We start from the raw sequence: 16,290 nt of genomic DNA, 5'->3' as shown, positions 1-16,290 counted from the left end.
AAAGAGGATCTAATTAGAAGGCCCTTTACGCTAACAGTCCATATGTAGTATGAGTGTTGTTGCTGCATGACTATACTGCAGAGTTTCCAGGCCTTTACCACTAAGATGTTCACCAACATCAGATCCTAATGCCATTGAAACCATGGCAAAAGTTTCCACTGGCTTCAGTGTCCCCAGGTGAAGTAAATAAGCCTCTTCTAAGAGAAAAGCTAGCCATAATTTTATAACCTACTGCAGCCGTATTCATCATAGCATTCCTTTGAACTGACCACCACAGCAAGATGAAATTTAGCTAAAAGGTTAATTGCTACAAACCAACAGAAACCTTGATACTCAAAACACTAATTAATATATAAACTGCTAACACCACTGTAGCAACTGAGAACTCATTTTTTGCCATTAGAATCCATGAAATCTAAGCATGCCAGAATAATGCAACTTTTCATCTGTTCTCTAGATGGTATGCGACAAAAGTACATATAATATAGCAAATGTATGCAGGGGAGGCCCATTACTGAATGAAATGTACTCTTATTTATAGTTGTGCTTTTAACTGCTCAAGCTGTAGTGAGAAGACAAATATCAAATATTTAGCATTTATATATAGTGTTTGCATTTGCAAAGTGCACCACAAAAACTATATGTTAATCATTGTACTAAATAAACCCCACCTGAAGTCTCACCAGCGTTTCCTGTCTTTGGTATGTAAGCTCATAATTCTCAGCTGCGACCTCCTTGTTCTGAGCCTGATTCTGCACCAGCCCCTAGCACACACATGCACCACTGAGTAATAGTTTATTCCACGAATAGGCCCACCTTCCCTGTGGAGTAGCGTGTGACATCAGCAGACCCGGTGCATTGTTAGAATTGATGTTAAATTGATAAGAATGTGTTTAGTGTTATAGGATGCCACATTACTGATCTCACTTATAACCTCGGTAGCCCATGGTATAAGGTTACATTGAGTGTTTGCATTGTAAACCTCTGTAACTGTGGAACTCAAACAGAAGAGAAGCCTTTTCTAATGCAAATGCTGGCTTCCTCCAGAAAACTTTAGGGCCCCGGCCAACAAGAAGGCCTTTGAAACCAAATAAGCAGATGTGAGGGTCAAAGAACAAAGACTTTGTTAATTGCATTCTTCAGCCCCTCCAGGAAGAGAGTGGTTCACAAACTCATCACACCAGCTTGGACTATGGGGAGAAATGGATAAACATCTCTGACAAGGAGAAACTGGGTTCTTTTTGGCTGCTTGGACTACAAGTGTATGTCCACACTGCAATTAGACACCTGCAGCTGGCTCATGCCATCTGACTCAGGCTAAGGGACTATTTAATTGCAGTGTAGATACGCAGACTTGGGTTGCAGCCTGAGCTCTGGGACCCTCCCACCTTGCAAGGTCCCACAGCCTTGGTTCCAGCAAGCCCAAATGTCTACACCATAATTAAACAGCCCATTAGCCCAAGTCAGCTGGCATGGGCCAGCCACAGGTGTCTAATTGAAGTGTAGACATATCCTAAAGGGGAAGAATTACTAAGCACAAAAAAACACCACCCCACACTACCCAGTTTAGCCCTAGAGAATATATGGAGTTTGCTTATTATAGAAGTTATCTTTTGGAATTTAAGATTGTAACTCATTTGTGTGTACATGTCACCCGCTTTAACCTTGTAAATAACTCATTTCTTTTCTCAGTTAATAAATCTTTAGTTAATTACAGTATTGGCTACAAGAGTTGTCTCTGGTGAGAGATTTGGGGCACAATTGACCTGAGATAAGTGACTCATCCTTTGGGACTTGGAGTAGCCTGAATATTATTGTGATTTTTGGTGCAAGGATCAGCTACCACAAAGGCAGGCTTACCTGGGTGGCAAGATAGACTGAAGTGCCCCAAGGGCCTGTCTGTGATTCCATGGTAAGGCTGTGATAGGGCTTGTGGAGTTTACTCTTGCTACTTGGTTGGTGAAATCTAATTACAGAACATTCAACCAATTCATTTAACAAGAACTACATTAATTTATTTCCTATTCTAGGAAGAACTTTAAAAAAAGATTAAAGTGTATTTGTTAATTATTGTTACATTTTTCAACCAGGAGATGGTCCCAATAATTACATTAAAGATCATGGAAATTAGAATGGTTTCCTGTTTGCCTGAATATTTCTTATGCTTTAAATACTTAATTACACCTGCATACTCTTCTGAAATTCAGTAGGGTCAAAATTACATTACATTACATTCGTTTTAGCCCATGAAAGCTTATGCCCAAATAAATTTGTCAGTCTCTAAGGTGCCACAAGTACTCCTTGTTGTTTTTGCTGATACAGACTAACACAGCTACTACTCTGAAACCTGTCATTATAAAATATGTGGTTAATCAATGAAAATGAAAATGAAAAGATAAAAACAAACAAACAAAACAGCCACCCACATCCTTTCTTCTCAAGGAAGTCAAGGCTGAACAGCACTCTCACAATCATTAGGGGAAGGGGGCGGGGGGAGAAAGACAGGGAAGCCAGACACATTACCTCCCAAGGAAGAGATGGATGTAGTTAAATAGTCTTTTCTATATCCATTCCAAATGGTACACAATATTAAACTACTGAAAGTCAGCAAGTGAGAGCTGAGAGTACCAGATGGATTTCATGCAGTAGAATACTTAAATGCTCATTTACTCATTTGGACTCAAAGTCCTGATGGAAATTACACAGGTTTGGAAATTGTACTGAAGTGATTGGATTTAATTAACCTATTTTTCCTTAAAGAGGTGGACAAGGAGAGAAGAAAAATCATGGCAACTTTTGTTTTTTTACTACTAAAGAGAATCACAGAATCAGCTGAGAGTGAGTAACTTGGAAATATCCTCAAGATCTCTGAAGTTACATTTAGCAGCCAGCTGGCTTCCAGTTATATTTTCCAAAGCACACAGCAAGAGGGGAAAATCTGCAGTGGCTCCCTGCTGAAGACTCCCGGGAAATTCACCTCTCAACCCTGAAGACTTAGTAATTGATACAGGATTATGTTTTAGAAACAGATGCTTAATATATCAATTAATCTACAATTAGGTCTATTTCAATGCCACAAAGAAAACACAATGAACCCAACAAATAATGAAAATCTTGAATGGTGCACAATTCAAAGCTGGTCAAGATTTGTTTTTAAAATTGTGTGATCAAAACAAAATAAATACTCCGTACTGTAACAGCACATCTAAGGATCTCAATGAATTTCAAGAGATGACTAGACTGATATATAAATCCTATTTCTTTTTAGGACACGTTAGTAGAGGGGCCAGAATATACAGCGACTGACATGGTAATGTGTTTTGTTTATATCTCAAGTCAAGATTCCCCATACATTAGAGGAAGAAAGGAACTATTCTCCCCGACTGGCTGTATTTCACAAGAGGGAACAGTCTCTAAACCCTCTTCAGACATTTGCACTGAAACTTACAGGACAGCTGATAGCTCTGGCAAGGCGAAGGTTTCCAAGCAGCGACATGAAGGCTGAGCATAAGTAGCTCGCCCCCAAGCCAGTTCTTTTCTCCCAAGTCTCCAGCTAACCTTAATTCCCAACGGCCACGTACTGAAAAGTGTGTGTGTGGTTGTTTTTAAGAGCCACTTCGTTGTTACGAAGTTTCCTTGGTGCCTCTTCAATTTTCGCAGCCTCTTCACTCTCTCTCCGGGCTGGCAGGGGACACCCCAAAAGGCACAGCTCCTCTTTTCCCAGTAAGCCAAGCCAGCTCTTCAGCTTTGGGGGGTGGGGGTGGGGGGGTGTCACGGAGCAAGGGGGAAAATCTAACCAGACCCATTTACCTGTACCGTACGACTGATCCCCCGCGCGTTGGGCTCCTCGGGAGTTAGCAGCAACATCCCACGCCCCTTGGAAGCCCCCCAGTTCACATCCCCGGGAGAAGATGCAACAAGCCCCCACCCCAGGAAGACCCCCCTCAGGGGCAGCAATGCACCCACCCCAGGGACACCAACCGGCTGGGGAGGGGAACAAGGTCCCTTCACTCCCAGGGCGCCGAGCCCCAAGGGCAGGCAGCGGTCGGGGGTGCCAAACCCCAGCCGGGTCCCTGACCCCCCCGCAGGGTCACAGCGGGGTGGGAGCCGGGCACCTACCTGAGCGCGTGCCCGCAGCCGGGCTAATGGAAGCTCCCAGGCAGACACCAGCAGCTCAGCCCTTCTCCCCAAACGGCCGCTACAGGCGCCAGCAAAAAAGGAGGTGGGCGGGGGATGGCAACCAGAATCATAAACTCAGCGGCTCCACCTGGGTGCCTGCTGGAGCGGGGAGCAGTGGGACCGGCTCTTCGGGTCTCTTGAGTCCAAGGGAGGTTCCAGAGCTGGCGGGCTTCATCTCATTGATTGACAGCTGGACTGACCAACGAGAACCTCTACTCTGGGCCACGCAAAGGAGGCGCTAGCGCCCGCCTTCCCGGCCAGTCTGAGGAGGGCGGGTGTTTCCATGATGTCAGCGAGAGGCGCCTCTCGGACAGGTGGAGAAAGAGGATGGGGTGCGGGCGGTCAATACGCTGCTGCCAGCGGCGTGGGGAGCTGTCACTCAGGGGGCCAACCGGAGGGACAGGTTCCCAGCCCCTCTCTGAGCAGCAGCTGGCACTTTAGTGGAAACAAGTGCGGGGTGGGCCGGCTCCCCCGGCAGCACAGCAAAGCCCCGTGCTCAGCAGAGGTGCTGGATCAGTTTCTACGCCCGGGGTGCTGAGCGCCATTGAACCAAACCCGCAAGCCCTGTGTATAACAGAAACCTCTTCAAGCCAGGGGGTGCGGCGGCACCCCTCGTTCCAGCGCTTCTGGGGCTCAGCACCCAGCTGGCTGGGTCTGGGCCCCCAGCAGCCTGGCGCCGAAGGCTGCACAGCCTGGATTTCAGTGAACCAAACTGACTCCGAACTTTGTTGCACCTTTGTCGGAGCCAAGAGACGGCGGTTTCCACAACCACTGGGGCGGTCTGTCCGTGGCCGGAGCATGCCTACTGCCCATGGGGTAACAGGCAGACCTGAGCACCCCTGGCACGTGTGTGGTGCCCTTCCTCCCGCGCAGCCCCCGCTGGAGGCCGGTCACCGTGCCCCCAGCAGGCGGCACACTCGCGGGGACCGGGCTCTCCCCCAAGGGCGCGGACAAGAAGTGTCACGCGAGCTGCCAGGGCTCCGGTCCCAGCCGCGGAGCGGAGCGGACAGGACCGGGCTGTCCAGACGCTGCCAGGCAGATCCATTTACAAACACGCCCCGGAACGTTCAGAGGACACCAGGAAGGTCCATGCGCTGAATTACCCATGTCCGTTAACACGTGCAAGGATCGCACCCCCACCTTACTGCGCACACCAACAAGTACAATGCAGAGCTAGAAAAGAAGAGCAACGTAAGGGAAGGAGTCAAGATTATACCTTAATTCTTAAAAGGAGGCAGGAATGGTCCCCAGCCCCTGTTACACTGTTTCAGGCAGAGATCTAACTTCTGTCTGCCTTTCCCCGAACAGGCTCCGTCCTTGCCCATCCTGTGGTTTCGCTCGGTACACTAACGAAGAACAGCCTTAGCCAGTCCCGCCTCCGCTGGGGCGGCTGCAGCTACTGGCTCCTCGGAAGGAGGGGGAGTTGCTTGCACATTGCATTTTTCTAGTCCTCGCATTAAATACTTGGAGTCTTTAGTGACAGGACATAAATATTCCATTAGCCAACAAGAACATGTTGGATGCTAAGGTTAAGATCTGCTCCCTCAACTTCCAGATTGAGAACGGCTGGGTCAACAAGGAATCTGAGTTGTAGGGCTCTCTAAAAGGCAGTAGACTCAATTAAGAAAAAAATCCAACCTCCCCCGCACAGAAAAAAAAGCCATTAACACCCTAAAATTAACATGCTTGGCTGAGTTGTATTGAAAAAGAAGCAAGGGGAATCACTAATGAGTTTTTTTTTGTTGGTTTTTTTTTTTTTTTTTGGTGCTTCAAACGTGGTTAGAAGTGCTAGGCGGATTCTATGTACTCTTTAATGGGTGCTCTAAATCTTTCCCAAATTGTTAGCTCAAGGCTTCCAGGGATGTAGGCAGGTGTGTGCCATGGCACACAATTTTTATTTTCAAAGTAAATACTTGCTACGCCCGGGCTTGGAAGAGAGAACTGGGGGTTTGTACTCAGTTTTCTTTGACCAAGAAATCAGTTACTTTCAACTTATGTTCTGAGCTTTGCATTTTCCTTAATTGGGATGATTGTGGTAAGTGGACAAAGTTCCTGCTCAGATATGCCACTATTCCAGGTTCCAGGGCTGCATGCGGGGGGAAAGCAAAAGGCCCATTTGAGAGGGCCCTACTGGCATTGCGATGTAGCACATGGTGGTCCTGATGCCACTCACTCAAATTTGCCCCACTGTCCTCTGTCATGATGGAGGAGCAGCTGGGCCAAACCCCAGAGGCCCTGTGACCCCATATGCCAGGTCGCACCACCCAGAGTGAGAAGGCAGGCCCAACCCCACAGGACAGGAGCCGCCCCTATGGGGTGAGTGAGTGGCAGGCTTGCTCTCCAAGCCCCCTCAGTGTTAATTTTTTTTTTTTTTTGGAAGGGTGTGGGTGGGCTCAGTTTCAGATTTTGCCTGGGGCCCTCAAACACCTCTGTGCAGCCCTGCAGGGTTCAGTGCCAAGCTGTTAGGGAAGAGTAAAGGCAGGCTGACAAAATGGGCTTAATGTGCCCCATCGCAGTGGGGTTTAAGTTAAAGAGGGATAGAGGGAGAGGAGAGGTTTTCAGGGACAGGAATCAATGCAGGCAAAAAAAAAAAAGAGAGCGTGGCAGTGCCCCTAGTTTTGGGGGGAACTCTGTCGACCACATGAATGTGTGGGACCCAACTCAGTATCATATTTATGTCAAATAATACAGCTTAACTATTTGGCTGCAGTTTAATGGAAAACTCGTGCAGCGCTGTACTATGTACCTTATGAATTTGTTCGAAGTACATACATCAGAGAATGCTGGCACTTTAAAAAAAGACAGGCAGCGGAAAAACTATATTGTAACACAATATAGATTTTACCTATGCTACTAAAATCACCGTAGACTATAATTCATAATGCTTTACAGGAGACAAATAATTTGTCACTTTTTATGGCCAATTTTTACATTTCTTGGCCAATGAAAAGCACTGACGTCAGTTTCACTTTCATTTATATTTTTCTACTTTTAGGTTGCAAGTGCTGCAGTGTATGGGTTTCAAACATTGCAAGGAAATGTATATTGGTCTGAAAACAATTGGAATTTTAAAATAATGAGTAAAGATTTCTATTGGTTTTAGGTCATATAAAAGCTTGTTTTTCCCCCAAATATAAGTTTTGGGGCATATTAAAGTTGGCAATACCCCTTTAAAGATTGCCATTACTGCACTGAAGTTATGATGGCCTCCAGCTGCAAAGTGATTAAGTGCCCATGATATCTACAGAGCTCTACAATAAGAAATAAATCAAAGCCAAACGCTAAACAAAGACAAACTGAATTCCAGTCTAAAATATTGATTTTCAGCCTGTCTTAAAGGCAGGGATATTTAGAGTTCCATATATTCTTACCAAGATTTAATGTTCTCTTATTCATCATGGACCAAACACATCTCTGGGGTTCATGTTACTGCAGTTCTACCAGGAAGGAATGTGGCCTACATGTGTAAATCGGTCCCTCTGGACAGCAATAACCTTGGACAAGACAAAGCTCTTTGAGGGCTCAGATGTCTGCCTCTTTTTCACAGAGTCATAGAATATCAGGGTTGGAAGGGACCTCAGGAGGTCATCTAGTCCAACCCCCTGCTCAAAGCATAACCAATCCCAAATTTTTGCCCTAGATCCCTAAATGGCCCTCAAGGATTGAACTCTCAACCCTGGGTTTAGCACGCCAATGCTCAAACCACTGAGCTATCCCTCCCTTTTCTTTTGTTCTACTCTACAGTTTGACAAATAATGAACAGCTATTTTAGGTGATCCCTTTTGTGGGACTAACTAAAATAAACATTAAATGGACACGCTTTCAAGAATCACATTGTTATCTCCACCAGATATGGGAAGACGGAGATATAATGGCAGTATGTAAATTCAGACCACAAAATTAAAGTTAGATGTATCTATCGTTCATCAGAGGAAACTGTGTGGACACACAAAAATCAGGTACACATATAGACTGGTGTTTTTCTTCTTAAATAGATCTGTTACCACAAAACCATCCCATTTACAATAATGAAAGGAAAGCTGGGGAGATATTCCTCGGTCTTGTGCACTCAACCTTCACTTTATCCTCATGCTTTGATTTTCCTCTTCTGGTTGATAGAGCTGTATGCCACTGTAATTCTTCCCGAGCTATTAAGAAGAGGAACTTCATTCTACATATTCCTTGTTCACTTTCCCTTTGATCTAATGTAATTCCAAATTAAATTATATGGTCTGAATTAAGACCCTGACACTACCTGTGTGTATCTATCTTGCTCTTTCCCAGGTTTTGATTCTCAAAAGTACACAGTTAAAGTCCAGTTAGTCCAATGAAAGAGTCTGCCTTTTGATTTCCAGCCTTTCCAACCCTAACACAATTACCTCTCCTGTATCCTACTCAATGAGATGTTAAGATTTTTCATTTTTGTCAGACTTGTGTGTTACTAAGTAGGCCAAAGACAGAAAAAGGCATGGTGTGCCAGGTGCATGTTACGCTGCCAAGTGTAAGTTAGGCAACCGAGAGAAAGAAAAATGCACCTGTGCAAAGCATCTACACTCAGTGCAGTGTCCTGGTGGCTTAGGCAGTTTGAATAGTGGCAGAGGTTTGTGAGCAGTGAAGTGACCAGCTTCATCACTGCTTATTGTCGGAGCATTTTGCGTGTTACCCTTTTTTATAGCCTCCCTCCAGGCTCACTGTCAGAAATCTGTTCATCCTCCCCTAGTAGTACTCCTTTTCCTCCTCCTCCTCCCTGGGGAGTCTCATCTTAACCACCTAGTGGTAGCCTTACTTTCCAGTATGTGTTGGTGACCATTGAGAACCGGGAAGGATAACATCTCATCCACACTGTTGTGTTAAATGGCTGGACACAGTAAGGTGTCTAGTCACTCTGCTGTGTTTACAGACTAAGTAGCTCCATGATCTTGTGTAAAACTAGTTTGCATCTCCCCCTCAGTTATGTTTCCAGCCATTTGCACTACTGCTGAATGTGGCTATCTTCCTAATCTGTCTGTCCCTCCTTTCACCTGGCCATGGCCTCCTTCACTTATTCCCCCTGCTCTCTAGCAAGTCAATGTGCAATTATACTCCTGTTACATTTCTGCTGAATGTCTCTGGGGTGCAAGTTATCCCTCTCGAGCACTTATGGCACAGTGTCAATGCCTTTGGCCCTGCTGCTTACCCATGTTGTTCCAAGAACAATGAACTTTGCCTAATATTTCATACCAGTTTAAAAAAAAGAAAAAGAGGACTCTGTCTTTGCCTTACTAAGTTTGCAATGGACGTTTCAGCTTGTCTATAGCTGTGGAGGCAAGCAACCAGATCATCTGCTGCACCAACCCTTACCCGCATGCAAATCACCTGATTGGCCCCCCAGCTTTTTAACACAAAATGGGAGGGAAACCTGGAAATTTCCATTTTGGCAAGGGAGGGGCAGGGGAAGGGAACTTGACCAGAAGCGATCACATGAAGAGGAAGGAGGTGAATGAAAGAGAAAAATCACTTTCTGCTGGATTGGCCTTTTCCCATAGGTTAGACCTGCGGATTCCTCCACAAAGGAGGCAGCCTAGGATTTTTTCCCTCTTCACGTTCAGACTCCCTCTGCTGGAGTCCCGCAGAACTATACTCTGACCCCAGCAACTCCCTTCCAAAAGCTGGAACTATATAAACTGAGTAGAAAAGTTGTTAACCCCACCGAAGAGAAGATTTAATTTTTATCACATATGTTTTGATATATAGAGAGGGTCTGTCCAGACCAGTGGATGCCTCCATTATTTTAAATTAATTTTTCACATTCATGGTCTGGACATTACCCCTGGAAAGTAGGAAGCAATGAGCCAATTCCTAAGGAAGGAGTCTCAAATAAAATGCAATATCAATTCCTTTAAAAGACATGAGAAATGGAAAATGTACTTGTAAGCTCTTTGGGGCCAGGACTATTTTTGTGTTCTGTGAATGGACAGGGCCTAGCACCATGGGGTCCTGTTCCTTGACTGGGGCTCAGAGGCACAACCACAATGAGATGGTTTACTGATTGCCTGGGACCGATTCATCGCTGATGTGTGCCCAGTGAAAGCAATAGTGTTACACCAAAGGGGTACATTTGATCTGCAGTGGTCTAAAGAATGCTGAAAAAAATCATATGTACAAGCACTGTAAATTAAGCTAATTAATCCTTTTCTCCTATACCAGTGTAACCTTGTAGACTTTAATAGACTTATTTCTGATTAACACTGAATGGGGGAGAGCAAAGAATCAAGCCCCCACTATATAAAGTAGATACTCTGGAGCATGTAAAACTGGAAATGGGATGCTGCTATGGTGTCTTAGTAGCCCAAATCAGTGGGTGTGGTTCACTACCAGGACTGTCAGGGAAGATGCTCCGCAGGTTGATAAAACCCACAAGAATGACATTTTCACACACAAGCCGGGGGCATCTGCAAAGGCAGCAAGTGGGAAAGCGGTGTTGAAAGAGGGTGGTGAAGCACTAGAATGCATTACCTACGGAGGTGGTGGAATCTCCTTCCTTTGAGGTTTTTAAGGTCAGGCTTGACAAAGCCCTGGCTGGGATGATTTAGTTGGGGATTGGTCCTGCTTTGAGCAGGGGGTTGGACTAGATGACCTCCTGAGGTCCCTTCCAACCCTGATATTCTATTATATGCTTGGGCTTCACAGGTGCTGTGGAGAAGTCACTGGTGCTAGCTCTTGTGATTTTAATCAGGTAAGTCACAAGATGACATTTTTCTTCAGAGCCTAGCACCTGGATGAAGTGATTTTGTGGGAGTCACAGCTTTCGTTTTAAGGAGTTTTTAACCCTCAGAGTTAAAGAGAAGAGCCAGCAAACATGAATTAAGAGTATCCTGAAGCCTCAAAACTGAGAAGAAAGATACCTTCCCTTGCCCCCGTTTATTATTTTTAAAATCCAGTTATTTAAGCCATCTCATGATTTTGGGGTCTAAATCCTGGTTTTTGTACGCATGGCGTTGGCAACACTGAAAATGGTTGGTTGGCTAATGCTGTCAGTGCCTAGGCTGCATGTTGTGTGTTGGTGAGGGCTGCTCATATGTCTCACATCTACTCCTGGCTTGCCCTTTGTGTTGGTCAGTGCACCGTGATGTTGTTCAGCCTGGAGACCTTCTATGGTTACCCTTCATCCTGAAGAAGTGCTAGGACACTGAATGCTTGCTTACCTCTGCCCTGCGCGGTGTATAGCCAGTCCCTATAAGGAAGCAGCTGAAGGCTCTGTACTTGGCATTTGTTCCAGGCTCGTGCACATGCAAAGTCTGATCCTTACTGGTAAACAGTGAACTGCTGCAATAGCCACAGCTCAGTACATAGTAACTGGGTGGGTATTTGTACTGGATCAGTCCTCACGGTTTCCCTGATTTTTGTTGGTTAGTTGTGGTGGTTACTGACTGGTTGGGTCTGTTGAATTCATGCCTGTGCTGATGACTTCTATGATGGCAATGTAGCTACACCCCTACTTCGACACTCCTTTCCTTCCTCCACCCACACTAGCTCACCATTTTATTTTTTTAAATAAAAGATGCACTCTGACTTACATTTTCCCCCTTTCTCTTTATACCAGGGCTGCATTACAGGGAGTCTCAGCATGCATAGGCCACACCACCTACACCATAACACCTGAATAAAAGATAATACATCTTTCCACCACCCCCACATTTGTACCCAGCCCTCATAGAGCACCATGTAAGAACCAAACTAGAACAAACTGGAAAGGTTGCCCACAGCTTAAGTAAATGAGTGGAGTGTTCTGGTAGGAAACACTTTCAGTCCAGCCTGAACCTTGCTGCATTAACAGAAAGCTGCAGTTAGTTTTTCCTTGGTGGAAAGGTGAAGTTAGATAGACAGAATTCTGCTATTGTCCTGTAGAAACCTCACCTATAAGTCTTCCATTAGCTTCAGGGGCTGAGTTTTAAAAAGATTTAGAAGTGAGCTAGAATGGCATATTTCCCATTTTAACACCTGGCTGTAGACCTCAGAGGATAGGAAAAGTACAAATCTTTCTTGACCCTGACTGCACAGAACAGGTCAGTTACCCCAGGCAAAGTTTGTTGCCAAAGGCAAGATACAGCAAAAGGGAGGAAAAACTAGCATTACAATTCCAGGCAGTTACTTAGGCCCAGCTCCTAAAAGGCAAGAGGGGAGAAGATAGCTCAGTGGTTTGAGTGTTGGCCTGCTAAACCCAGGGTTCTGAGTTCAATCCTTGGGGGGGCTATTTAGGGATCTGGGACAAAAATTGGGGATTGGTGCTGCTTTGAGCAGGGGGTTGGACTAGATGACCTCTTTAGATCCCTTCCAACCCTGATATTCTATGAATATCAATAGCAGTTATGAGCTTAAATACCTTTGAGGATCTGGGCCTTAGAGGCTGGTCCAAAAGTCACTAAAGATAATGGGGAAAACCCCTCTACCATTTGACATCAATGAATCATACAATTGTAGGACTGAAGGGACCTCAAGAGGTCACCTAGTCTAGTCCCCTGCACTCATGGCAGGACTAAGTATTATCTAGACCATCCCTGTCAGGAATTTGTCTAACCTACTCCTGAAAGTCTCGAATGACGGCGATTCCACAACCTGCCAGGGTGATTTATTCCAGTGCTTGGCCACCCTGACAGTTAAGTTTTTCCTAATGTCCAACCTGACCACCCTTGCTGCAACTTAAGCCCATTGCTTCTTGTCCTATCGCCACAGGTTAAGAACAATTTTTTCTCCCTCCTCCTTTTAACAACCTTTTTGTACTTGAAAACTGTTATGTCCCCACTCAGTCTTCTCTTCTCCAGCTGAAACAAACCCACTTTTTCCAATCTTCCCTCATAGGTGGTGTTTTCTAGACCTTTAATTATTTTTCTTGCTCTCCAACTTTCTCCAATATGTCCACATCTTTCCTGAAATGTGGCACCCAAAACAGGACACAAATATTCTAGCCGAGGCCTAATCAGTGCAGAGTAGAGCAGAAGAATTAATTCTTATGTCTTGCTTACAACACTCCTGCTAAAATGATCCCCAAACATCCCAAAATGTTAGTGTTTCACTGACTCATATTTAGCTTGTGATCCACTATGACCCCCAAGTCCCTTTCTGCAGTACTACCAGTCATTTTCCAGTTTGTACCTTCCTAAGTGCATTTGCATTTGTCCTTATTGAATTTCATCCTATTTATTTCAGACCATTTCTCCAGTTTGTCCAGATCATTTTGCATTTTAATCCTGTCCTCCAAAGCACTTGCAACCCTTCCCAGCTTGGTATCATCCATACACTTTATAAGTGTACTCTTTATGCCATTATCTAAATCATTGATGAAGATATTTAACAGAAACAGACCCCAGAATTGATCCCTGCAGACCCCAGTTGATATGCCCTTCCAGCTTATCAGTGGTTCACAGTCAACTACTCTCTGGGAATGTTTTCCCACCAGTTATGCACCCACCTTATAGTAGCTCCATCTAGGTTAGATTTTCCTAGTTTAGATCTGAGACGGTCAGGTAAAACAGTAACAAAACCCTTACCAAAGTCAAGATATACCACATCTACCTCTTCCCTCCCCATCCACATGGCTTGTTACCCTGTCAAAGAAAGGTATTAGGTTGGTCTGACATGATTTGTTCTTGACAAATCCATGCTGACTGTTATGTATTATTTTTTAGGTGTCTGCACATTGATTGCTTAATTATTTGCTCCATTATCTTTCCAGGTATTGAAGTTAAGCTGATTGGTCTGTAATTCCCTGGGTTGTCCTCATTTCCCTTTTTATAGATATAGTTACTCTATTTGCCCTTTTCTAGTCCTCTGGAATCTCACCTATCTTCCATAACTTTTTAAAGACAATTGCTAATGGCTCAGATATTTCCTCAGTCAGCTTCTTGATTATTCTAGGATGTATTTCATCAGGCCCTGGTGACTTGAAGACATCTAACTTGTCTAAAGTAATTTAAAAACTTGTTCTTTCCCTATTTTAGATCTGATCCTACCTCATTTTCACTAGCATGAATATTGGATTAGGCACTTCATGCTAAAGGATCAAAATAGTTAACAGCTGAAACTTCACCAGTACTCCTTGTGTCCCCAACCCTCAAGGAGAAACCATCTCTACAGTCAGGAACTGGAAGCTGGACCTCCCATTGGTGATAATTCAGCCAAGCCCTTCCCTGGCCCAATACCATATAAAACAGGGCCATTGTACAGGCACACCTCCATCCATGCTTTACTCTGCAGATGCCATTTGTGCAGCAGTGTTGGCTGCTGAGGGATGAGCCTCCGAGTCCCTCCGTGGAGGAAAGCTGTAGCAGCAGAGCCGCAAACACCACCAATTGTATAGAAACACATTTATCGGTGGGGAGGAGAGAAAAAGTATACATGGTACTGTGAAGGGAATACTCACTGCTGGCACTGCCCAGGGGTCAGGCAAGGGCATGGCAGACGTTTCTCTTCCCAGGCACTCCCCTTTTTATGGCTGCTCTGGCCCTGCAAAGATCTGCTCCTTCATCCAGGTCCTGTGTTCAAGTCCACCTCATTCAGAGTACATGTAAAGAGCCCAGCAATGGGATAGCCTTCTGGGTTAGGCAAGGGACCCTGGGCTTCACCTTGGGTCACAGTCTCATGATCTGCGCTCTTCTAGCTTCAGGGCCTTCCCTCAACTATATTCCCCACACCAATCTTAGGCTTCCATAGTCAACCATTCCTGAGGGTTTGGTAGGGAACCCAGTTCCAGTCCAGGGACCACTGGTAAGCAAATAAGTCCCACACCCTAGAGTGCAATGCAGCTGCCTCTCTGGATCACTTCCTCCCAACCTTCTCTCTTTCCAGTGGGTAAAGATCTTACAGAACTGAACACAAAGATAAACCTTCAGACAGCCACAGGACCCTTCTTTGTTGGCTTGGCAAAGTCACTACCACCAGGCTTCATGCAGCAAGAGCTCCTGTGGGACTCCTTCCCAGGAGTTCAGAGTGCAGGTCATCCCACCTCCATTCTTTACCATTACTGAACTCCTCAAGTCTGTGCAAGCTTTGCATGTGGAACAGGGTGGAGTCACCTGGAGCTGCTCTTTAATCCCTTCCTTTCCATAACAGGCACATTTTACTAGAATTTGACACAAGTGACTGACAAGGCTAACACAGGAGTAAAGCAAGCAAAAAAACAAACAAAAAAAAGCATCCCTCCCACTGGTCCAGTATGTGAGCAAGCAAAGATAAAGGTCACTGCTTACAGGTTTGAAAGGGACTCATTCACCTGCAGCCCATATGTAGTCAGGTCAATGTGGTCACCCCAATCCAGTCAAATCATGGACCTGGCAAATGGTTGCTTGGAATGTGTGCAGCCACACCTCCCTACAGGCATAATAGTATATACAGTGGCCTCGCCATTCTGCAACCTCCTAGACAAAGGGTGGAAAGCTTTTGAAACCCGATCATTACTTGGTAATCTCAAATGATACCATTTGAAACCACATGAGCATTTAAAAAAAAACAACAAACCACTACCCGCAGGAAAGTCTTTAACTATGGGAAATGTAATCTTCCCCTAGCATTAAACCTCCTCAATCCCATTGTGCAGCTATACTAAATCCCAGGGCAAACATTTGCAATGCATTGCTTTGTACATATTTAAAGAATGCAGAAAAACAACAACAAGTGCATTTTTAAAATCTTAAAAATAGTGAAGTTCTTCAAAACACCTCCATTTACAGTCAAAGAGGAAAAACAAACAGAAGGAAAGCCAAATGATTTATTTGCACTGTTCTTCACCCCAGTCAAAGGTAGGGGAGAGGGAGGCCATATCTACACACAGGTTACTTTTTTACAGGTAAAGAAGGGGACACACCGTCAGAGGTGTGTGTTTAAAAAGGTAATGCAAACGTTAGCGAGATTAAATTCCATTACATCACCGGGAGCAGGTTATAGGAGAGAGTTCTCCGAGAACTAAAGAATGAAGTAACTAAATTTCTCACTACAGTCCTGATCCAGAACCAAGTTAAAACAGTGGAAAAGGGTTTTGGATCAGGCCTTTTACTATGTAATTTAGAAGGACTCAGAGGAAGGTGAAAATATAAATGCTCACTTTTAAAAGAGGAGCCAAGGTGAATTGTTGAATCA

General features: G+C 44.9%; 1 protein-coding gene across 7 annotated transcripts in view; it reads right to left on the bottom strand.

The window, feature by feature from the left end:
- The window catches only part of OSBPL3 (oxysterol binding protein like 3), a 138,242-nt gene extending 132,706 nt beyond the window's left edge, over positions 1-5,536 (bottom strand). For 4 of the 7 annotated variants that reach the window (XM_073333694.2, XM_073333703.2, XM_073333696.1 and 1 more), the window contains exon 1: positions 5,396-5,536. The gene's annotated coding sequence lies outside the window, so the exon portion shown is untranslated. Of the gene's footprint in view, positions 1-4,119; positions 4,336-5,395 lie in introns of those variants that run through there. The other 3 variants (XM_073333695.2, XM_073333697.2, XM_073333698.2) reach the window with 2 other exon arrangements.
- Positions 5,537-16,290: the final 10,754 nt, after the last annotated feature.

Source organism: Lepidochelys kempii, chromosome 2 (genome assembly GCF_965140285.1).
Source record: "Lepidochelys kempii isolate rLepKem1 chromosome 2, rLepKem1.hap1, whole genome shotgun sequence".
Classification (NCBI taxonomy): domain Eukaryota; kingdom Metazoa; phylum Chordata; order Testudines; family Cheloniidae; genus Lepidochelys; species Lepidochelys kempii.
The sequence above is the reverse complement of the archived record's forward strand: the minus strand, read 5'-3'. Positions and strand labels throughout refer to the sequence as shown.